Source organism: Acomys minous, assembly GCF_964271855.1.
Source record: "Acomys minous genome assembly, chromosome: 12".
NCBI classification, from domain to species: Eukaryota; Metazoa; Chordata; class Mammalia; order Rodentia; family Muridae; genus Acomys; species Acomys minous.
In genome coordinates, this window is record NC_140493.1 from 26,466,759 (window position 1) to 26,487,477 (window position 20,719).

Here is a 20,719-nt window from a genome sequence, read left to right on the forward strand (position 1 = left end):
CAAACTTCCTGCCCTTTCCCAACCCCACCCCTCGCCCGCAAACCCCCCTCCCACGTATCTTCCTGGTGAACACTGCCTGTCATCACTTAACCCTCACTGGGGCTCCGATCATGCTGCCTGAGTGTGGCCAACACCTCAGAAACTTCACAGCGAGCGAGCACAAGCACTGTCGTCTCCTAGCACGTTTGCCACCTTCCTCTATAGGCAACCAGGAATTCTGTGTGCACAGCTCTACAGCACTCTCCCAGCAAAGCGTGTATGACTAAAGCACTGTCTGTTTGGTTTTGTTTTTTGTTTTTTTCGAGGCAGGGTTTCTCTGTGTAGCCTTCTGTGTAGACCAGGCTGCCCTCAAACTCATCGCGATCCACCTGCCTCTGCCTCCCGAGTGCTGGGATTAAAGGTGTGCGCCACCACACCTGGCCCTATTTTTAAAAAATATTTATTTTGCCGGGCGTGGTGGCGCACGCCTTTAATCCCAGCACTCGGGAGGCAGAGGCAGGCGGATCACTGTGAGTTCGAGGCCAGCCTCGTCTACAAAGTGAGTCCAGGACAGCCAGGGATACACAGAGAAACCCTGTCTCAAAAAACCAAAAAAAAATGTTTTTTTTTATTTTAGTGTGTGTGTGTGTGTGTGTGTGTGTGTGTGTGTGTGTGTGTTTCTGCATATGAGTGCAGTGCCTGTCGAGTCCAGAAGAACTAGTGTTACAGGCCGTTGTGAGCTGTTGGATGAGGGGGCTGGAAACCTGACTTAGGTCCAGCACGAGAGCCATACACACTCTTAACCACTGACCCGCATCTCTCCACTCCTCCCAGACTGGCTCTTAACTATGCCTTTCTCTCTCGGCAGGATTGTTCTTTTCACAAACCTTAGGAAAGTTCACCCCTCCCCAGCTCTCTAAAGACAGCTACAGGGGTCCACAGAGATTTCAGAAACACTTTCTCCCTGGGTTCCCACTCAGGGCTCTTAGGGATGTCCTGATGCAGCCCCCGGGTCCACTCCCAGGGGTACTGCAGGTCATCTTTGTTCAGCAGGTAAGGCTGTTAGGAGACGAGGGTGGCTCCTGATTGCTGAGGGTCCTAAGAACTCCAGGGTTTTCAGATGAGAACCCTAAAGTTGGCCAAGAATCAGGTTGGAGGGGGCAGGGAAATATAGCTCAGTTGGTAGAAAGAATACTTGCCTGGCATGTAGGAAGGAAGCCCTAGGCTCAACCCACTGCACTGCACACAACACCATTAATGCCAGTATATATGATCTAAAAGCAGGAGGCCCAGACGCTCAAGGCTTGCTCTACTCACATAGTAAGTTTGAGACTAGCCTGGAATCTACAAGTCCTAGCAAACAAAACAAAACAAACAAACAAATCCAGGCTGGAGAATAGGATAAAGCATTTTCAGATAGGGAATGTAGCCTCAACATTTTCCCCACTCCCCCAAGTCTAAGGAAGGCAATAGAAGGCAATAGAAGATGAAGGTCAACATCTGGGCTGTCAAGCCAGTAAAGTTGCTGAGGCATTTGCCAGCTGGTCCTCGGTGGGGACATTCTGTTCTCAGCATTTGTGGTTTGCCCTCAATGCTTACTCCCACTCTGGGAAGGGACGGTTCTGAGGGCCGTGCCAGCACTCAGCTGGATGAAACCTGAGGTGGAGGAGACCCTGAGCAGGGGCTCTACCTAGGGGTGTTCCTGGGAGTAGGGGGCAAGCAGGCCCATGACTACAAAGCAGGAAGAATGGCATTGCCCAGGAAGCTAAAATTCGTGGGATACTTGTTGTGTCTCAGTTGGCAGAGAGCTTGGGGTTGAACTCACAGAAGGTATATGAAAGGACATGGTATATGAATTTTAGAGGAAAATAAAAAAGCTAGGAGGAAGTGGTGGTGCACACCTGTGATCCCAGCACTCGGGAGGCAGAGGCAGGCGGATCTTTGTGAGTTCGAGGCCAGCCTGGTCTACAAAGTGAGTCCAGGACAGCCAAGGCTACACAGAGAAACCCTGTCTTGAAGAAAACAAAGAAACAAACAAATAGCTAGGAGGAGATAGATGCATCCAGTGGTACTAAGGAGGCCTCGTGTGAGGTCCTAGGTTGGATCCCAGCATTAGGCCGTGAGGGGAGGTGACATATGACAGGAGGGGCAGAGCCTGCGGAGCCTCAGCCTCCTCAGGAAGAACCAGGGAGTGATGCTAGAATTAGAGGAGAATTTCCGAGGGTAGCGGTGGGGGTGCCATGGCGTGAAAGAGGTATGCTAGGCCAGGAAGGTGTGCTCAGGCAGGGCTTCGGGGTGCAGTTCAGTGGTGGAACATTTGCCGCAGAGAGCACAGCAGGAGGCCCAAGGTTCAGTCTCCGGCACCACGAGTATAGCATTGCAAGTGGAAGTAGCCGCAGTGTGAAAAGCACTGTGCAGTTAAATACTCCATCAGCAGCTTAGAGAGTTTCAGGGTAGCATCTAAGAGGGTGCTGGCCATGGTGGGGGCTTGGTTTGGCTAAGCTAGCTTGCAGAACTACTTGGTTTATCAAGCTGTGTGTTTATTCCAGCACTTACTGGCTTGGTCCTTTATTATTATTATATTTTTATTTTTATTTTTATTTTTGAGTGGATGACTAGAGGAGGAGGAGGAAGAGGAGGAGGAAGAAAAAGGACCCCAAATAAAATGTAACCGTTGGAAATGAATAGCTATACCTTAATAAGACTGGACTTAAAAGGAAGTCAGAAGAAGCAGCATGCTAGCTAGAAAGCAACTGCCATACATAACATTTGGGGTGTATAACTAAGGAAACTCTGTAACCTAAATAAGCTAACTGAGTCAAAAGAAGATAGGGCACACACACGTGAGTGGCAGTGCACATCTGTCATGTAGTGAGAAGCCGACAGTCAGGGGACAACAGAAGGTGGGAGGCCAGATGAGAGGGAAGGCTGTGCCGGTGAGCACTGCCAGGGCAGCTGAGGCCAGCGGGTGTTCTGTGTCCCGCCTCATCCTGCACATCTTGGTCACAGCCGTGAATGACGAATCCCTCAATTGCCATTTCTTTCTTAAGCAATTGAACTTCATACAGTGAGTCTACCCAGCCTGCCGTAAGAACTAACCGGAAGCTTATGCAACGGGAACCCATTTCCTAGGAGGCTCTCAGGGCTTCTGAGAGAGGCCTCTCTGGCCGAGAGGATCCTGTAGAGGGTGACCATGTCTTCTGCCCTGGACACTACCATGGCCCGGCCCACTCCAAGAGCTGTGTAGTGTCCTGGGGCATCCTGAGAGTGGTAGGGAGGATGGGCTTCCGGGAAGTCCATGGTGGGTCTGGTCCTCCTCCAGTCTCCTCGCAGGGCAGGAAACAGCTTCCCCCCCAAGTCACCTTGAACAAGATAAGTCTGCCCACCTCGATCCAGATGGCATATGGAGCACAGGCCCATTCATGGGCATCTTCACAGTAGGGCTCGAGGATGGAGGGCCAAGCACTTTGCAGCTCTTAGCCAAGGTATTGACGCTGGAAGCAAATTATATTTATTATAAGGTCACTGGGCTGCTCAATCTGAAAATTCTAAGAAATTCAAGCAAAATAAATAAATAAATAAATAAAACCAATTATAACTAATCAGAGAGTTGGGTAAGGCAGACAGTTTTAAGCTAATCAGATTACGGATTGAGTATTTGTGTCCAGCCCAGATGAACATGTTGAAGCCTAGGTCCCCTCCCCAAGGGGATGCCATGGAGACGGGGCCTTCTGGGTTAATGAGGGCTGGCCGATCTGAAGCTGGGCCAGTGCCTCCTCAGCAAACCGACAGCTCTCTATATCCTTAGGGGAGGCCGCACCCCAAAGCTTGAATCTGCAAATGGGAAGAGTCCCTCACCAGGCGCTGAATCTGAGGTGGGGAAGGAGGTTCCTGTGGTCTAGGCCTCCCCATCAGAGGCACTTGTTACTGCAGCCTGACCAGACTGATGCAACACAAAGTACAATTATTAAAAAAAAAAGAAAGAAAGAAAGAAAGAAAGAAAGAAAAAAGAAAAGACATGGAAATAGAATAATACTTATTCAGAAAGGTGACATAACTGTAGGTGTCAAGAATATTTACGGATAAGAAATGTATCTTTTTTAAAAAATTTATTTATTATTATGTATACAGTGCTCTGTCTGCATGTACATCTGCAGGCCAGAAGAGGGCATCAGATCACATTATAGATGGTAGTGAGCCACCATGTGGTTGCTGGGATTTGAACTCCGGACCTCTGAAAGAGCAATCAGTGAGCTTAACGTCTGAGCCATCTCTCCAGCCCCAAGAAATACATCTTTAGCCAGGCATATGGTGGCGCACGCCTTACATCCCAGCACTCGGGAGGCAGAGGCAGGCAGATCTCTGAGTTCGAGGCCAGCCTGGTCTACAGAGCAAGCTCCATGACAATCAGGGTTACACAGAAAAACCCTGTCTCAGAAAAAGCAAGCAAGCAAACAAACAAACAACAACAAGACCCCTCTGAAGTAGACATGTAGAGTTAAGAGTAGTCACACTGCCCCCCAAACCACACACATATGGACACAATGCCTGTGTTCTTAACACAGCTCAAACCACACACAGATGGACGCAATGCCTGTGTTCTTGACACAGCTCAAACCACACACATATGGATGCAGTGCCTGTGCTCTTAACACACCAGCAGAGGTTGAAGCTTTGACTTTCATTTTGTTTTAAGGCAGTACCTCACGATACAACCCTGGCTGGCCTGGAACTCTCTCTGTGAGATCAGAGATGCACCTGCCTCTGCCTTCAGAGTGCTGGGATTAAGGGAGTGCACCAACCACGGTCCAGTTTATCTTTTTATAACTATCGGAATGGTTGGCCAGCCAGGTCATGCTTTAGGATACAGCATACAACACAGTCACAATAAGAGCTGGGTTTGGCATGACGACCTGCGTTTGATCTCCAGAACCTACATAAAAGGAGGAAGGGAAAACAAATGCCTGGTGGTTACTCTTTGACCTCTGCCTGTGGGGTGCGAGCACACAAAATTAGTTGCAGGCTGTGAGCTAGGAGAAAGTACAGGTCGTAGAGTCAAGCGAGTAAAGCAAACCTGGAAGGAGCGCCTGTGGAGAGAGACCTGCGTTGACATGTATAACAAGGAAGGTTGAGGGAACTTCACCATCCCTGCTGGCGCCTCAGGGCCTCAGGGCAGGCAGAAGGGCACCGACTTTAAATGCTTATCTATCACTGGGCTGGTCATAGCAAGAATGGCTTGTTTTTAAAAAAAAAAAAGTGAGAAGAGGAAGATAAGTGAGCAGGTAGATGAGTTCACCGCGAAAGGCAGAGTGTAGGGCAGTAGCTGAAAAAGGTTTTATGCAGGAGCTTTTTGCAGTCAGGAGATAGGAAGTGGGATCGTGTGTGTGTGTGTGTGTGTGTGTGTGTGTGTGTGTGTGTGGTGTGTGTATGTGTGTGCATATGTGTGCGTGTGCGGTATGTATGCGTGTGTATGTGCATGTGTGTGTGTACATGCCTGTGTGTGCCTGTGTGTGTACGTGTATGTGTGTGTGTGTGTGTGTGTGTGTGTGTGTGTGGTACTAGGGATGAAACTGATGGCCATGCTACTAGTCTTGGTAGGCTTTCATGTCATTGATAACTTTGGATTTTTGAGTTGGGCAGAAAGTGGCTCTTTTCTGAGCTGCCACATGAGGACCTGGAGGTCTAGAATTCACTGACTTACCTATCACTCACCAGCCCTGTGCTCCTAGCTGTATCTGGCTTCTCCCACACATGGCAGCCTGTGTCCCTGGGATGGTCAGCCTTGGGGATGCTACCACAGAACCAAACTTCCAACCCAAAGGAGATGGGCTAGAAAGACCAGCTGATACTAAAATATCATCACTTGGCCTGGATTGGGTTGCCTTGGTGACTGTGTCTTCCTTGGTGAGTATTGAGGGGTTTGGTTCTGGGGTCCCTTGGATCAATCTCGCTGTAGTTTGGATAAGCAGTGTTTGCCAAGGCCCAAGTGTGAAGACTTGGGGGGATGTGGAAACTTTTGGGGTGGAGCCTCGTTGGGGAAGGTTACTGGGAGTGTACCCTCAGGATGAGACCCTGTCTCACTTCGCTTCCCGGTGAGGTGAACACTTTGAGCCACGGTGCCCTGCCTCCTGCAGATCTCCAGAGCAGCAGGCTAGCCGAGGGAAACCTCTGGAACCACTTGCCAAAATCAGCCTTTGCTCCTTCCAGGTCCTCCAGGTCGCAGGCATGGAGGGCCCAAACAGACCCAAAACACCTAGCAGCTTTTTTCAGGGGTGACACTTACGTCAAAATTCCTGGCCCAATTGTGTGTCCTGCTGACACTTTATTTACATTTGCATTTTTTTCTCCAGAAGGAGGAGTGGAGGAGGTAGTCTTTGAGGCCCCAAGATTGGATAAAGGCAAAGGATTTAATTAGTGGTTTGTTTGTCCACTGCTGTGGACATCAAGATGTCAGAGCGGTGGCATGCCCCTTATTCATTGAACACACACAGAACAATACAGCTGATGAACAGATACAGTCAAGTACAGGGACTGTAGGGGGGGGCACGGCATGTGTGAGCGTCTGTCTGTGATGAATGGAGGGACTGGTATTGCAGAAGGACGGGACGCCTTAATCAATGTTGGTAATAGCCACCCATGCATCATGTGGAGGGGCCCCAAGCGTGAGGGGCAGGACCAGCAGCACCTGAAAAATGAACTGTTTGTAAATACAATCAACAGTTCCATGTTTGTGAGAAAGCCATTTGTCATTCGGAAGCCACCTTTAGTAAAAGATGTACCTAGCTTCCCGGTGAGGCAGGGCATCAATCTCTGTCACATCAAGCCCCTGTGCAGGGCTGTCAGAAGCCCCGGGAAACAAGGGAAACAAACGAATGTTCATTGCTACCTGAAGGTAAGTGGAGTCACTTTAGAAAACAAAAGAGCCGGGCGTGGTGGCTCACACCTTTAATCCCAGTGCTCAGGAGGCAGAGGCAGGTGGATCACTGTGAGTTCGAGGCCAGCCTGGTCTACAAAGCAAGTCCAGGACAGCCAAGGTTACACAGTGAAACCCTGTCTTGAAAACAAAAACAACAACAACAACAAAGAAAGAAAGAAAGAAAGAAAAAGAAAACAAAAGGGCTCGCTCCCCCTCACCCCCACCCCAGAGCACTAACTTGCATCAGGCACCATGGGTCAGTCCCCAAAAGTCTGTCCCTAGAGGCACTGCAGGGAGCCTCGGAGAGGGCAGGCCCCAGCACACAGCCACTCCTACGGGTTTGCATGCTCTCAGAAGGAAAGAGAGGGTGAAGTTCTGTTTAGAGCAAGAAGGTGGATTGCTTGAGGTCTTCTGGAGGACAGATCAGGAAAAGGATCACAGGGCTGGATAACACACACATGATTGTCCTTCCACACTGGCAGAGGGACTTGCATGGGTACTTTTCACCTTGAGGATCGTGACCTGGTAAGGCCTGGGGCAGTGGTATTGTGTTGGGCATTGGCATTTACTGGGCAATGGGCATAGCAGTTAGCTTGCATCACACTCAACAAGCTGAAGGTGCCCACAGCCTTCTGCCTCCCAAATAGCACACAAAGACCCCATGAGTGTGCCTATGCAGCCAAGCTGGACCCATGTAGAGGCTTGCTGACAACCTGGCAAGGCTGCAGGGACGGCCTGTGAAGGCTGAGCCGTGGATTTAATGGCGTGGCCACCAGGAGGAGAGCCCGGGTTAGGGTACTTAGTGGATGGCTCCATGGGTACAGCCAATAACTGTTGAGCCTGGAGCTCAGAGACCAGTAGAAACAAAGGCCTGTATTTTCTTGTTCTTGTTATATTGTGCCTGGACAGGAGTGCGTGACAGGTCATGACAATGTTCAGAAAAGGAGGGAGAATCCGGAGCGACAGAAGCAGGAAGCAGGAGAAGCTACAGAAGAGGCTGTGGTGCTCTCCCGTACTGTCTCAAGCCGTGCAGAGGAGACTAGCTAGCTCCTGTCAGTGGAGGGTGAGAACCTGGCTGCTTTGGCTGTGATTACACGAGCCAGGAGCATGGGAGCTAATACACGGAATTAGAGTTAGTACAATTCCTGGTTATGAGTCTGGGGAAGGCTTAGGAAGGGGAGGAGGAGGAGAATTAGGGCATATGCAGGGCACTTCTGGTGTCAGGTGCGTCTGGGTGCCCCTGTGGGACTGTCTGTCCTTCCTGAGAGTGGCTGAGTAAGGGGTGTAAGGGCTGGGACAATGGCTCAGTGCGTAAGAGCGCATATTGCTCTTGCAGAGGACTGAGTTCGTTCGCAGCACCGACATTGGACAGCTTACAACTACCTGTGACTCCAGCTCCACGGGCTCAAATGCTCTCTTCTGGCATCCATGGGCACTTGTACTGGCATACACATAGGAGTACACGCACATGTGTGCACACACATGTAAAAATTAAAATAAAAATCTTTTTAAAAAGAAGAGGAGGAAAAAAAAAACCAGGAATATAGGCTGGGCCAAGCCAGACTGCTCAGAGGCAGCAGGAAGATAATCAAGGGCCAGTTATCTACCTTGTTACACACACACACACACACACACACACACACACACACATACACACACACACACCCCAAAAAACCACCCACCCTCCTATCTCCACATACCTCACACACATATACACACATTCACTCACACACACATACACACACACACACACACACACACACACACACACACACACGAGAGAGAGAGAGAGAGAGAGAGAGAGAGAGAGAGAGAGAGAGAGAGAGAGCGCTGTGTTTTCAGAGTCAGTGACACCTGGAGGAATATTGCTGGGGCCGAGGATGTGGCTCAGTGGGAGAACATTTGTCTTCTGCAGTTGAGGCCTCAAATTCAGTCCCCCAAAATTTTAATTCCAAGGGCACTTACTCATTTGTGGCCTACTCTGGATTTGACCTGGACAGAGGGGACTCTGATGTCATTATCGTGTGTTGTCAGGCATTTTTTGGACACAATTTGTGACATATTTTTGACACTTGTCTAGCCAGTCAGCTGACAATGAGACTACCTAGACATAGCTGTCCTGGGAAACATTTGTCACCCGGAAATACATATCATTTATTTACTACGCAAAAGAGGGCACATTATTCAGTGCAACCGTCCCTCCTTCTTATGAAGCCCTGTTTCTATTTTCCACGTCTGACTAATTTTTAATCTTGGTGACTGAGTGGTGATGCTGTTGTCACTTGCTGGCGATGGTGTTTAAGAAGTGTATGATGTATACGCTGCTTTCACAGGATCCTTTCCGGCGATAGCTCCCGTGGCATCATCGTGAATGGAGTGAGTTCAGCCTCCCTGTGATTTCAGAGAATCCAGGCACAAATGCATATTAGATGCTATTGTTATGCAAAGGCTCCGCAGATCAGTGCAGCAAGCCATCTCCGTGGTGACGCCTGGTCCTCATCATTCACCAACACAGGAAGACAGCCATTTGCCTAACACCTATTTGTAAAGAAGACAGGAAGATAGCATCCTTAATAACCCTGAACATGGGCTGCGATTTATAAAGCAGCCACACTGTAGAGGCAGGGAGTGTGTTTGCAGTAGCCACTTTCCCCCGGTGTCCATTTGTCCTAAAGCCATGTAAACTGGAGCCCAAATGCTGTCCTAATGTTCAACTCACTCTGATCTCCTGCCAGGCCTGTGGTTCAGACCCCTTCTGTCTGAGACCCAGTCGTGGAAGGGAATCCTGCCTGAGGCCCTAGCTGATGGCAATCCTCCCCATGAAAGACAGACAAGAGCATGTCAGGGGCTGGTCCTGAGCTTCCCTAACTCCAGTGCACTTACACAGTGCTCTCAGGACCTTACCAGCTCATCTCTCAAGAAAGCCCTTAAGGATCCTCTCAAGGACCAACGATGCTCAGGGCCCATAGCTTACCAGAACTGCCAAGGCTGATGACCCATAGACTGCTCCATCTGTTTGTGGATGGAGGACCAGAAGGACTCACCATAGGGACTGCCAGAGGTTTCAAGTCAGGGGAAGTGATCCTGAGCCAGTTAACTGGTCTTGAGCGTGTTCTTGGATCTGACATGTTGTCTTCATGTTTTCATATTACTCAACTATTTAGAAGGCCAACATAAAGTTTACTAAAAATGCCCAGCTCACGAGGCTTGCCTGAGTGCTAAGGCTTTCAGATCAAAGGGGAAAAACTGTAACCAGATGGAATACAAGGTGATGGAAGAGTGAAGGAGAGATAAACCTGTCCTTTAGGATCCCAAGTGTGGGATGATGAACGGTCTTGTGAGAGAACAGGTGAGGTTAATCCACTAGCAGAGCAGCCACCTCGTGCAGGAGCTTGATTGTTGACAGCTGAAAAGATCCCGTGAACAGACTCTGGGAGGAGATATATAAAGGAGCCCAGAACTGGAGGCGGGGCCTTCGGGGACTTTGGATAGTTTTGGCTGTTCATCGCTGCACTTCGAGACGCTCCTAGAGAGAACCGCTCGAGGGAAGGCTTCGGGACTCCGGCTCCTGCTGAGGTTCCAGGTTCTGATCACTCCAGGTTCCAGCAGAAGAAATCCTGCTGATTGTGCCAGGAGAATTGTTCCTCGGAACTGATATCCTTACGGTTTTGTTATTGTGCTCCTTAATCCTCTTTTCCTATTGGTTTGGTTAGTCGGTTTATAAGTGACGTACGCTCGATTAATAAGTTGTTAATAAAATATATTGGTTAAGAAAATTGAGCCTACAGAAGAGGAGTGGTCAGGTCCTGAGTGTGGAGAAATGAAGAGAGAGCAGGAAAGACAAAAACAAAGACAAAGTGGGGAGCCTCGGTCCCAAAGGGGGGTGGGAGTGGGTGTGGGGTCCAGACAGGAAAGCCCTTCGGCACAGGAGGAAGATCCAAGGGACAAGCACACCCAAAGAGCTTCTCAAGCTTTGACCAGAGCCAGATTCTCACAAGTCTTGTGTCCAGGCCTTGTTTGATAGGGGCAGCCACAGAAAGGTAACTAACTGGTCAGGGGCTGGGCCTGAGTTCCTGCATGGAAACTTGTTCAGAAGTCCAGTATACCAGAAGAGGAGGACATACTTGGGGGACACCAAAGAGAGGGGACACAGAGGGCAGGGGAACCCCAAGGAGAGGGTCATCACCCAAGGAAAGAGTTATCACCGAGGAAGGGATGCTAACCCCCGTGCCTTGCCTCCAGCGCACTTTCTAGGTCCTATCTCCTCTATTTCAATCCCAGAGCCTTTGTGGCAAGGCAGGGCACAGCCATAGGGCTATCTTTGCTGTCAGGGTCCAAGCTCTGATCCCTCAGAGCTCTCCTGTGCCTGGCCCGAGGGCCCCCTCAGTATCTCCTTAGCCCACCTACTTTCTCAGAGAGGGGTGATGAGGACCAGCTCGGACCTAGTGTGAGGGATGAGGCTGCTTCTGCCGGGGCCTGCACTTTGACCTTTGACCTTTGACTTGTGACTTTTGATCATGCAGCTTCCATGCTTGCTGACTCTGCTTTTGAATCACCCATGTCCTGCCCGATCTCATCCCTAAATAGTGGAGACAGCTAAGAGAGAGAGAGAGAGAGAGCTAAGAGAGCTCCAGGGCAGGCAGTGGGGAGCGTGGGGGTGGGTGGGGCTGAACTGGGCTGGAAGTTGAGGAGGGCGGAGCAGGGAGGAGGTGGCAGTACTGCCTGGTGACTTGTGTCTCTTCCCACCAGAGGCATCATGGTGACACCAGCTTTGGGGGTTTTCCTCCTCTGGAGTCACGCTGACATATTTTTGTTTGTTTGTTTCAAGGAAGAAGAGAATCCTAAGCAGATGAAACTGGAATTCAAAAGGAAACAGAAAAGGCAGGAGGGGCCAAACAGGGAACATTCAGGACAGCCTGGAGCTCAGGTCCTCTCAGAGCTGGGTAAACACCATACCACTGAGGTATGTCCCTAGCCCTGGGTTTGAATCTTTTATTTGCTTTCAGTGTCTTAGTCCAAACTCACAAGATTCAGTATGTTCATAATTTTTAGTCACAGACTTTAAAAAATTTATTATTTATTTATCTATTTCATGTACGTGGTGAGTGCTTTATCTGCACATACGCCTGCAGGCCAGAAGAGGGCATCAGATCCCATCATAGATGGTTGTGAGCCACTACGTGGTTGCTGGGAATTGAACTCAGGACCTCTGGAAGAACAGGTGGCGCTGTTAACCACTGACCCATCTCTCCAGCCCCTTGTTCACAAACTTTTAAGTCTGTATTTTGAATGTGAAAAGAATTTTGTAAAAAATCTTTTGGTTTCAGCCATCAGTTGGGGGGGAAAAAAGGCTTATTTATTTATGTATTTATGTCTGCAGGCCAGAAGATGGCATCAGATCCCATTTTAGATGGCTGTGAGTCACCCTGTGGTTGCTGGGACTTGAATTCAGGGCCTTTGGAAGAGCAGCCAGAGCTCTTTACTGCTAAACCATCTCTCCAGCCCATAAAGAAAGTCATTTTGGTCACGTGTTGATGTACTGGGAAAGGCAGGGGAAAGGCACCTGGAGTAGGCTGAATCTTCCAAGTTGTCCTCAGATCTCCACACGTGTGCTGTAGCCTGTGCGTGAGGGTGTGTGAGCAGAGTAAATAAATGTAAATTTAAAAACACATCCAAAGATGAGAAACTCCAGGCCAGGGTGACCCTGTCACTAAGTGAGATTTGTATTCTTGTCCCTTTCCTGCGTGGCTGGTAAGGATGCTGGGGCAGGGTGGGTAGGAAAGAGCTCACTTTTGTTCTCAGAGCCTGGCCATGCTGCAGAATTCAGGCCTTTGTTTTGGTTGCATAGGAATCCAGAGATGGCGGAACAGGTTGGTTGATGGGAGTTTGGTGCAGATGGGTGAGGAAATCCAGTCCTTAAATATTCCCGACAGCCCTCACGGTCTCTCTCTCTCTCTCTCTCTCCCTCTCCCTCTCCCTCTCCCTCTCTCTCTCTCTCTCTCTCTCTCTCTCTCTCTCTCTCTCTCTCATATGTGCTGTGGGCCTTTTGTGTGTTTGGTTTTATTGTACATAGATGACCCTGTGACAGATAGCTGTACACTCCGTGACGGTGCCTGAAACCCTAGGCTCCTCTGAGAGTGGCTGCAGTGGGAAAGGCGAGGCATGCCACAGAGTTTCTTCCTTTGCTGGCTGTTTTGTTGTTTTTTCAGCTGCCTTCTTGTGGCCCGAGGAAAGCAGCACAGGGCAGGCGCAGGTCTGGAAAAGCACGGGATTTTGTTTTTGAACAGTTGGGTGCCATAGTGGAACTTAGGGCCTGTTGGCCGCACTGCCATCTCCGCTCAGAGTGGCCAGAGTTGGATTTAAACACGTTAAGAGTTGGCATTTTTAGGATTCCCACTTGAGAGCCACGCTCCTGGCCTTGGGACTCAGAAGCAGTTTAAGTCTGTGTCTGATTTCCAACAGTCAAACTGTGCTGCCAGTTTCCTGTGGAGGAGGTGGGCCGTCCCTTTTACATTGGCCTCCTCTGCAGTCCAGGAACTGTGTCATCTGGGGGCAGAGTTTAGAGTTTAAAAGCTTTGCAGCTTCGTGATGGTGGTTGAGATGTGAGCTCTCAGCTTCCTGTTCCTCCTGTCATGCCCACCACTCGCCGCTATGCCTCCCCGCCACGACAAACATATACCCCCCCACCCCCCCACCCCCGAAACCAGAAGCCCTCAACACACCCTTTCTGTAAGTTGTTTTTGGCCTCGGTGTTTTATCACAATGGAAAAGTAACTAACACAGTAATCAGGCAGGAAGCAAAGTGCCCCTTCAACTTTCTTTTATCTGGGCTGACACTGGAAGATGCTGCACGTGTTTAGGGTGGGGTTTCCCATTTCAGTGAATATACCCAAGAAAATCCCTCACACGCATGCCCAGGACTGAGGGCTTTGTGTACTCCAGATCCAGTCACAGTGACAAACAGGATCAGCCATCACACTGAAGGAGAGCCTTGCCATTTTACACTCCCACCAGCACTGTGTCTGGGCCACTGTGTCCCCACACCCTCGACAGAGCACTTGTTAGTTTTTATTATTTCCTTGGTATTGTCCTAGTACATGTATAGTGGTAATTTATTATAGTTAAAAAAAATTTTTTTTAGACATTGGGTGTATGTGAGAGAGCCATGCTGTGCTTGTGAAGGAGTCCAAATGCATTGGAGTTCTGATTCTGATTTACACCAAGGTTCAGTCCAACAGTTGCCTAGTACATTTAAGATCTTGGGTTCAGCTCTCAGCCCTGTAAAAAACCAAAACCAGGGAACCTAGGGGCAGCTGAGGCACTCTGAGAACTCTCTGGGAATTTGATGTCATTAAGGGATTTATCTGTTTTTAGAGTGTGATCATGGCATCGTGGATGTTATTTAACAGATCAGCCCTGACATGTGAGGTGATGCTGAGGTGTCTGTGGGTGAGGTCCTGTGCCTGGGCCAAGTTACCTCACAGAACTCCTGTGGCTAGTGAGGAAGGGGACCTGAGCAAGCACGCTGTTGAGACCGTCTTTATATTAGAGCCATGGGCTCAAAAGAGTTGAGTCAGGGGAATCCATCACACTGGTGCCTCTGCTTTGTCAGATGTGTTCCCTAGTCCAAAGGGTGGGGGCTCAGCTCTGTCCCTCCAGCCGCTGAAAGGCATAGCTGGACTGTATAGCCAGCCTCATAGCTGTGATGACACTCAGAGAGGGGTGGCAGCACGTGTGTGTGTGTGTGTGTGTGTGTGTGTGTGTGTGTGTATGCACGTGTGTGTGTGTGTGTGTTGCCTACTCTGAGCCCCTGGGTTAGTCCCTGAAGAAAAGTGCTTTTCAAGGGCTTCTGTGAGAGGCCTTCTTTGTCAGCCCTGGTATTACTGACAGCTAATCGGGGTGAAGGGTCCTGTCAGCTCAGAACCTTCTGGCCACATCTTGCAGTGCCCAGAATCCAGTGGTGGCAAACCCCGGAACCGGGTGTGAAGAAGCTCTGGGAAATGGGTCTTCCCAGTGAGAAGGGCCACAAAAGGGTCACAAAGGCTACAGGGACCCCTGAACTGAGCCTGTGGTAGAGGGCCACAAGGCAGGGCTGGAAGTTCTGGGTGACCCCGAGGGTTGTGTTCTCTTGTCGTCCTCTGTCTACTCTCTCAGCACATTTTCTGGTCTCTGTGCCGGTGACAGGGACTCAGAGGTAGGTGGCAAGCTTGTGTGGAGCAGCTGGTGGCTGGGCCTTCCCTGATGAGAGGGCTGATGGGGCCTCTGGGACAGGGAGAAGGGCTTTCCTACCCCAGGAGCCCACCTCAACACAGGAGGCTCCTGCCCATCAGACAGCAGGGGTGGCCTCAGCCTCCTGAAGTCTGAGGTTTGAGTTAGATGCTCTATCGGTACACTCAGTGCCCAGCCTGGTCAGTGGTGGCCCCTCACAGCCTTGACTGGGTAAGGGCGGCTGGTGGGGAGGTTCTGCTTTGAAAACTACCTGGAAGACTCACCCCTGAAATGCCAGGGGTCGGGAGGTGGAAACAGGAAAACCAGTTGTTCAGTGTCATCCCCAGCTACATAGTGAGTGTGAGGTGCAGGAGACCTTGTTCGGAATTCTCTCCCCAGAAAGAAAGCCCCCTGCAACGTGACCTCACTTCACCCTGGAGCCCTTTCAGTTCTTCTCTGCTCCAGCCTTTAAAATATATTTCGTCGGGGCTAGAGCGATGGCTCAGAGGTTAGGAGCTTTGGCTGTCCCTCCAAAGGTCCTGAGTTCAATTCCCAGAAACCACAGGGTAGCACATAACCATCTATAATGAGATCTGGCGCCCTCTTCTGGCTTGCAGGCACACATGCAGGTAAAAACTGTATAAATGATAAACAAATCGCATATGTATTTCATGTTCTCCTGGGCTCTTGGAAAGCAGATCTGAAGGCAAGGCCTGAATTAAAACCCCGGTTCCTAGTGTCTTCTGGTGCATTTCTCACTCTCTGCTCTGAAGATGACTTATCAAGGGGCTTCTGGCTTCAGATTTCTTGCCTGGAATCCCAGCAGCTTATTGTCCGAAGGGCGTGTCAGCTCAGGACCCTTCGGCCACACCTTGCAGTGCCCAGACTCCAGTGGTGGCAAACTCTACAGCTGAGCCTAAAGGAGGGACAGGGAGAAGGGCTTTCCCACCCCAGGAGCCCACGTCAGCACAGGAAGCTCCTGCCCATCAGACAGCATTGTTTTCCTCAGTCTCCTTACGTGCCTTCCTTTTCACTCTCCTCCCAGGCCTTCAAGTTGGCTGCTGGACTCTGAGCTGAAGAGACCCTCAGCATCACCTCAGCCACACAGGAGTTGAGAAATGAGCTTCACATAAGTTTTCATGCACGGTGACAATGTCCCTCTGCAAACCTGCCTCAAAGCAAGGCATGCCCCGACCCAGGATAGTGTGACAGGATGGGTCAGTGTGCCCACACAGTAAAAGCAGACCTCTCCTAGAGTGGCCCTGGCCTTGAGGGCAAGGATTTACGTGTACAGCTGCTGCTGAGAAGTCAGGTGGATCTAAAGAGATTCAGATTTTTCTAGAAGCAGTGCCAGCCATCGGACTTAATGTGGGAAAGAGGCGTATGAGCAGAACCTTGCCATCTTTCTGGTGAAGGATTTTTATCAGATGCTTCACGTGTGAACTCCCTCGCCCCTTCTTGTGTTCTGAAACTGTGTAATGTGCTCCTGTATATTTTATGAAAGCCCCGAGTGGGTGCTAAACTTTACTACTCAAATTAATGCAAGACGTATCTGTGTTTTAATTTAAAACAGAGAAAAACTCTCTGCTGAAGTGCCAGCCAGTGGTGTGGGAGTACAGCCTGGGGCTCCAAGAGGTTCTGCTGTACGTGGGTGTGAGTGACACCTCGCAGTGACAATGTGTGTGTGTGTGTGTGTGTGTGCGCGCGCGCGTGTGTGTTTGTGCACATGCGCGCTTGGTCACGTGTGTTTGGAAGGATCTGGCAGGCCAGCCAGTTCTCCATGGTTTGGGCTTGCTACCGCTGCAGAGATCAGCAGATTCAGGCTGCTGTCCTTGGATTCTGGCCTCCAGCATCCATACAGATCATCTTCCTAAGTTTTTTGCCTCGCAAAGGTCCTGTCCGGACCATCCCAACTACTCTGCTTCTTCCTAGTTTGTAGTTCTGCATGTAAAGGTGGGTCTCAAGGATGGCCTGGCCAGCGACTAGAGTGTGGCCGTGCATATGCTGTGCACAGTAGCTGGCGCTTGCCTGCAAACCCCCACAGACACCATCCACCCTGGGGCCTTCCGCTGTCCCAGGCCATGACAGAGTTGCATCCACAGAGGGGCAGGATAAAGAATCCATTTCTCTCTAGCACTTTGTTCCAGAACCACCTGGCTCAGCGTGTGAAACGGGAGTGACTGACATGTAAGAAAGAGCCAGGTCTGTTGCTACATAGGGAGGCAGATCACTGGGGACTCAGTGGCAGAATTATGGTCCCAAGTGTCAGACTAGTGGATCCTTGGGCTGGAGAGATGGCTCAGTGGTTAAGAGCACTGTCTGTTCTTCCACAGGTCCTGAGTTCAATTCCAGCAACCACATGGTGGCTCACAACCATCTATAATGTAATCTGATGCCACCTTGGGCCTGCAGGTGTATATGCAGGCAGAACACTGTATACATAATAATAAATAGATAAATCTTAAAAAAAAAAAAAGACTAGTGGATTCTCAAGTTATAGCCATTCCTTAAAATTTTATTCACAAACGTTGTGTGAAGAGTAGATGGGTTCTATATGAAATATCCAGTCCTAGATATTTAGAAGCGACTGATGTATCGCTTGTCTAAGGTCAAGTGTAGAAGTACTTGATGTATTTTGCAGTAGAAATAGTAAAATAACACTGCGTAAATAGCTTTTAAAAATTACCTGTGTGCACTGTGTCGTGGCATGCTTATGGAGGTCAGAGGACAGCTTTGTGGAACAGATTCTCTTCAGCCTTTACATGGCCTCTGGGATAAAGCACATGTCATCAGTTCAGGCTTTACCCACTGAGCCATCTTGTCAGCTCCTGTGTAAACGGCTTTTAGAAATGTGGAAAAGTGCTTGCTTTGGCCCTTGGGCAATGGACTTGTCCAACTGCCTCTGAGAACAGTGTGCTGGCTGTACTTGGTCAAGTCTTGAGGGAGGGAGGAGGGAGGAGGGAGGAGGGAGGAGGGAGGAGGGAGGAGGGATGAGCCTGTCATGGATGCTCATTAGCAAATACCAGAAAACTTCTGCTGGCCTTGACCCTGTGTGCCATGTACACCTCACTCAATTTTAACTCGATGTCTTGTACATGTTACACACACACCCACACACCCACACACACTGGGAAAATGTGTTCTAATTTTATAATATCTAACCTTTAGATACTAAATCAGTTGCCAGTGTAAACAAACAATGGAACACCCAGGGCATGGTGAAGCTGTCTTCCCTCTGATTGTTTCAGTCAGGTGCAGCCTAAGGGTGTGTCCCACTCACAGTATATTTTCTATTATGAGTTCCCAGGCCCCCAGGAGATCCCACAGACAAGAGCGAAGGTGGTCTTCAATGGACATGAGAGGGGTCACTGTCAGGCTGTACCTCCAGACCCAACAGCAGATCCTAAAAGAGACAACAGCTATGTGTGTGCACACATGCGCCCACACACATATACACCACACACTCGCACACCACATATACATACCACATACACCATACACACACCACATACACACACACCCCACACACCACATACACACACCACATATACCATACACACACCACATACCCACCCCACACACCACACACACACATACACCACATACCCACACATTACACACAGATATACACCACACCCAGACACACACTACACACATACACACCACACACCACACACACACACACACACACACACACACATGCAAGGCTGTGTAAAAATCCAAAAGGACAGGAAGAAAAATAAAGAGAAGAAATCTGAAGAGGAAACAGAGAAGGGACTTCAGAAGATACCGTGACAGGAGGCGGCCAACAGTCATCTTCATAGACAGAAGTGCCCATGGAAGGTTTGGCCAGACCTAGGAGTTCAGGAGGATGGGCAGGAGAGGAGCAGGAACCACTGGGCAGGAGGTGCTGCCTTTGTGAGCAGACGGACCAAGAGGGAAGAAAATGGCCGGTGAGGTGGCAACACAGGCTTGGGAGATGAGTCCGTGTTTTGTAAGTTTAAACTGGAGACTTTGGCTCCCAGGAGAGAGAAGAAAGGGGAGGCAGGGAGACCACAGGAGGGGGAACTGGAAGAGCAGGGCACACAGCCCACCCCGAGGCATGTGCGCTGTGGGGTTGAGCTTGTTGGGGTCAGCCAGGACTGGGGAAGCATGCAGAACTGGGGAGAATATGCAGGAAAGAGGCTCAAAGAGATCGGAGGACAACACGCTAAGTGATGCTGGGAAGCCTGGAGAGGAAACCGAGAAAAACCAACAGAGGATCAACAAAGGGAGGAGGGCTGGGTGAGGAGGAGGCAGCAAGACCGTGGTGGGCGCAGTTTTCTGTGTTGTGGGTGGTTGGAGAAGTGTGAGCTGCCATTCAGAGCAGGCTAGCTTGAAGTGGAGTTATGCATGTGTGTTCATGTGCACACAAGTTGTGTGTGTGTGTGTGTGTGTGTGTGTGTGTGTGTGTGCGCGCGCAAATGAAAACCAGAGGACAACCTTGGGTGTCAGTCAACTTACTAGAACTCACTAATTGGCTACAAGCCCCAGGGACCCACCTGTCTCTGCCTCCCCTGTTAGTAATTAGGCAGCCCAAAGGCCCTGAGGACCATGGGAAAACAGGAAACCCCAGGGCCACCCTAAAATACCTTGCTGTCATCAGAAGCTTGTCACCGCCAGCCACCAGGATTCGGGTCCTTCTAAGTTATCCCCTGTGCACTTTCTGCGCATGTGCCAGGCCACTTTATAAAAGGGGGCTCATCCCATCCTCGTTCTCTCTTCCTCGCGTCTCCCTAGAGACCACCTCTGTATACCCTTCCAATAAAGCCTCCTCTACATGGGTCTGCCGCGTGGTGTGATTTGTATATCTATTACATAGTTACGCCTCGAGAGCACTAACATCCCCAGCACTGGAATTACAAGTGTGGGCTACCACACTTCCCTTTTCAGCATGGGTTCTGGGGCTCAAACTCAGGTGGTGCAGCAAGTACTTATTTACTTATTGAGCCGTCTCTCCTGCTCCTGCAGCGGAGTTTGGAGCTGTGGCTCCTCCACAGTGTAGGAACCTCCCTCCCCCAATCTCTCTACTGGGGGTTACTGTCTGTGAGTGGACACTGCTGTCACAGAACAGCCTTAGGGTGGGCTTTGGGGACAGGAGGTCTGACTGTGAGCTCCAGTATTCATCACTGTCCACCTGAAGTGCTTTCTCAAGCCTGGTCTCATGTGCAAAGCATCTGAATTCTGTGAGTCCAGGCTACCCAGCTTGGACAACCCCCGCTGCTCTTCAAGGAGACAAGGTTCCAGGGAGGGCAGCTATGGACCTGGAATGCCCAGGACCAGGAATGCCTCTTGTTGGTCTGTTGATGATACCTAGCAAACGTTTTGTAGTACTAGCTGTGTCCAGCAGAGGGCTCACTAGCCTCGGTTCGCCTCTGCTCCTGCCTCAGACCGCTAGATGTCAGTAGGAATCCAATAAGTTGGTGGCTGTGGGCGGGACCCACAGGACCAGCTCGCTCTTCACTGCGGGTCTCCGCCTCATTCTCACCTCGGGTTAGTTCGCTAGCAGAAGCAGGCCTTTATGGCGACAGCTTTAGTGGAAATACCAAGGCTGCCTGCTGCCTGCTGCCTGCTGCT

The 20,719-nt window shown here is 50.1% G+C and overlaps 1 long non-coding RNA gene across 2 annotated transcripts; it reads left to right on the top strand.

Annotated features, from left to right (window-relative positions):
* The first annotated feature begins 7,186 nt into the window (after positions 1–7,186).
* LOC311578472 lies at positions 7,187–17,396 on the top strand. 2 transcript variants are annotated; one of them, XR_014772881.1, is made up of 3 exons: positions 7,187–7,420; positions 11,724–11,858; positions 16,149–17,396. It is a non-coding gene; the product is annotated as an uncharacterized lncRNA (long non-coding RNA). The 2 variants fall into 2 exon arrangements; XR_014772882.1 differs by lacking the exon at positions 7,187–7,420 and adding an exon at positions 7,818–7,958.
* Positions 17,397–20,719: the final 3,323 nt, after the last annotated feature.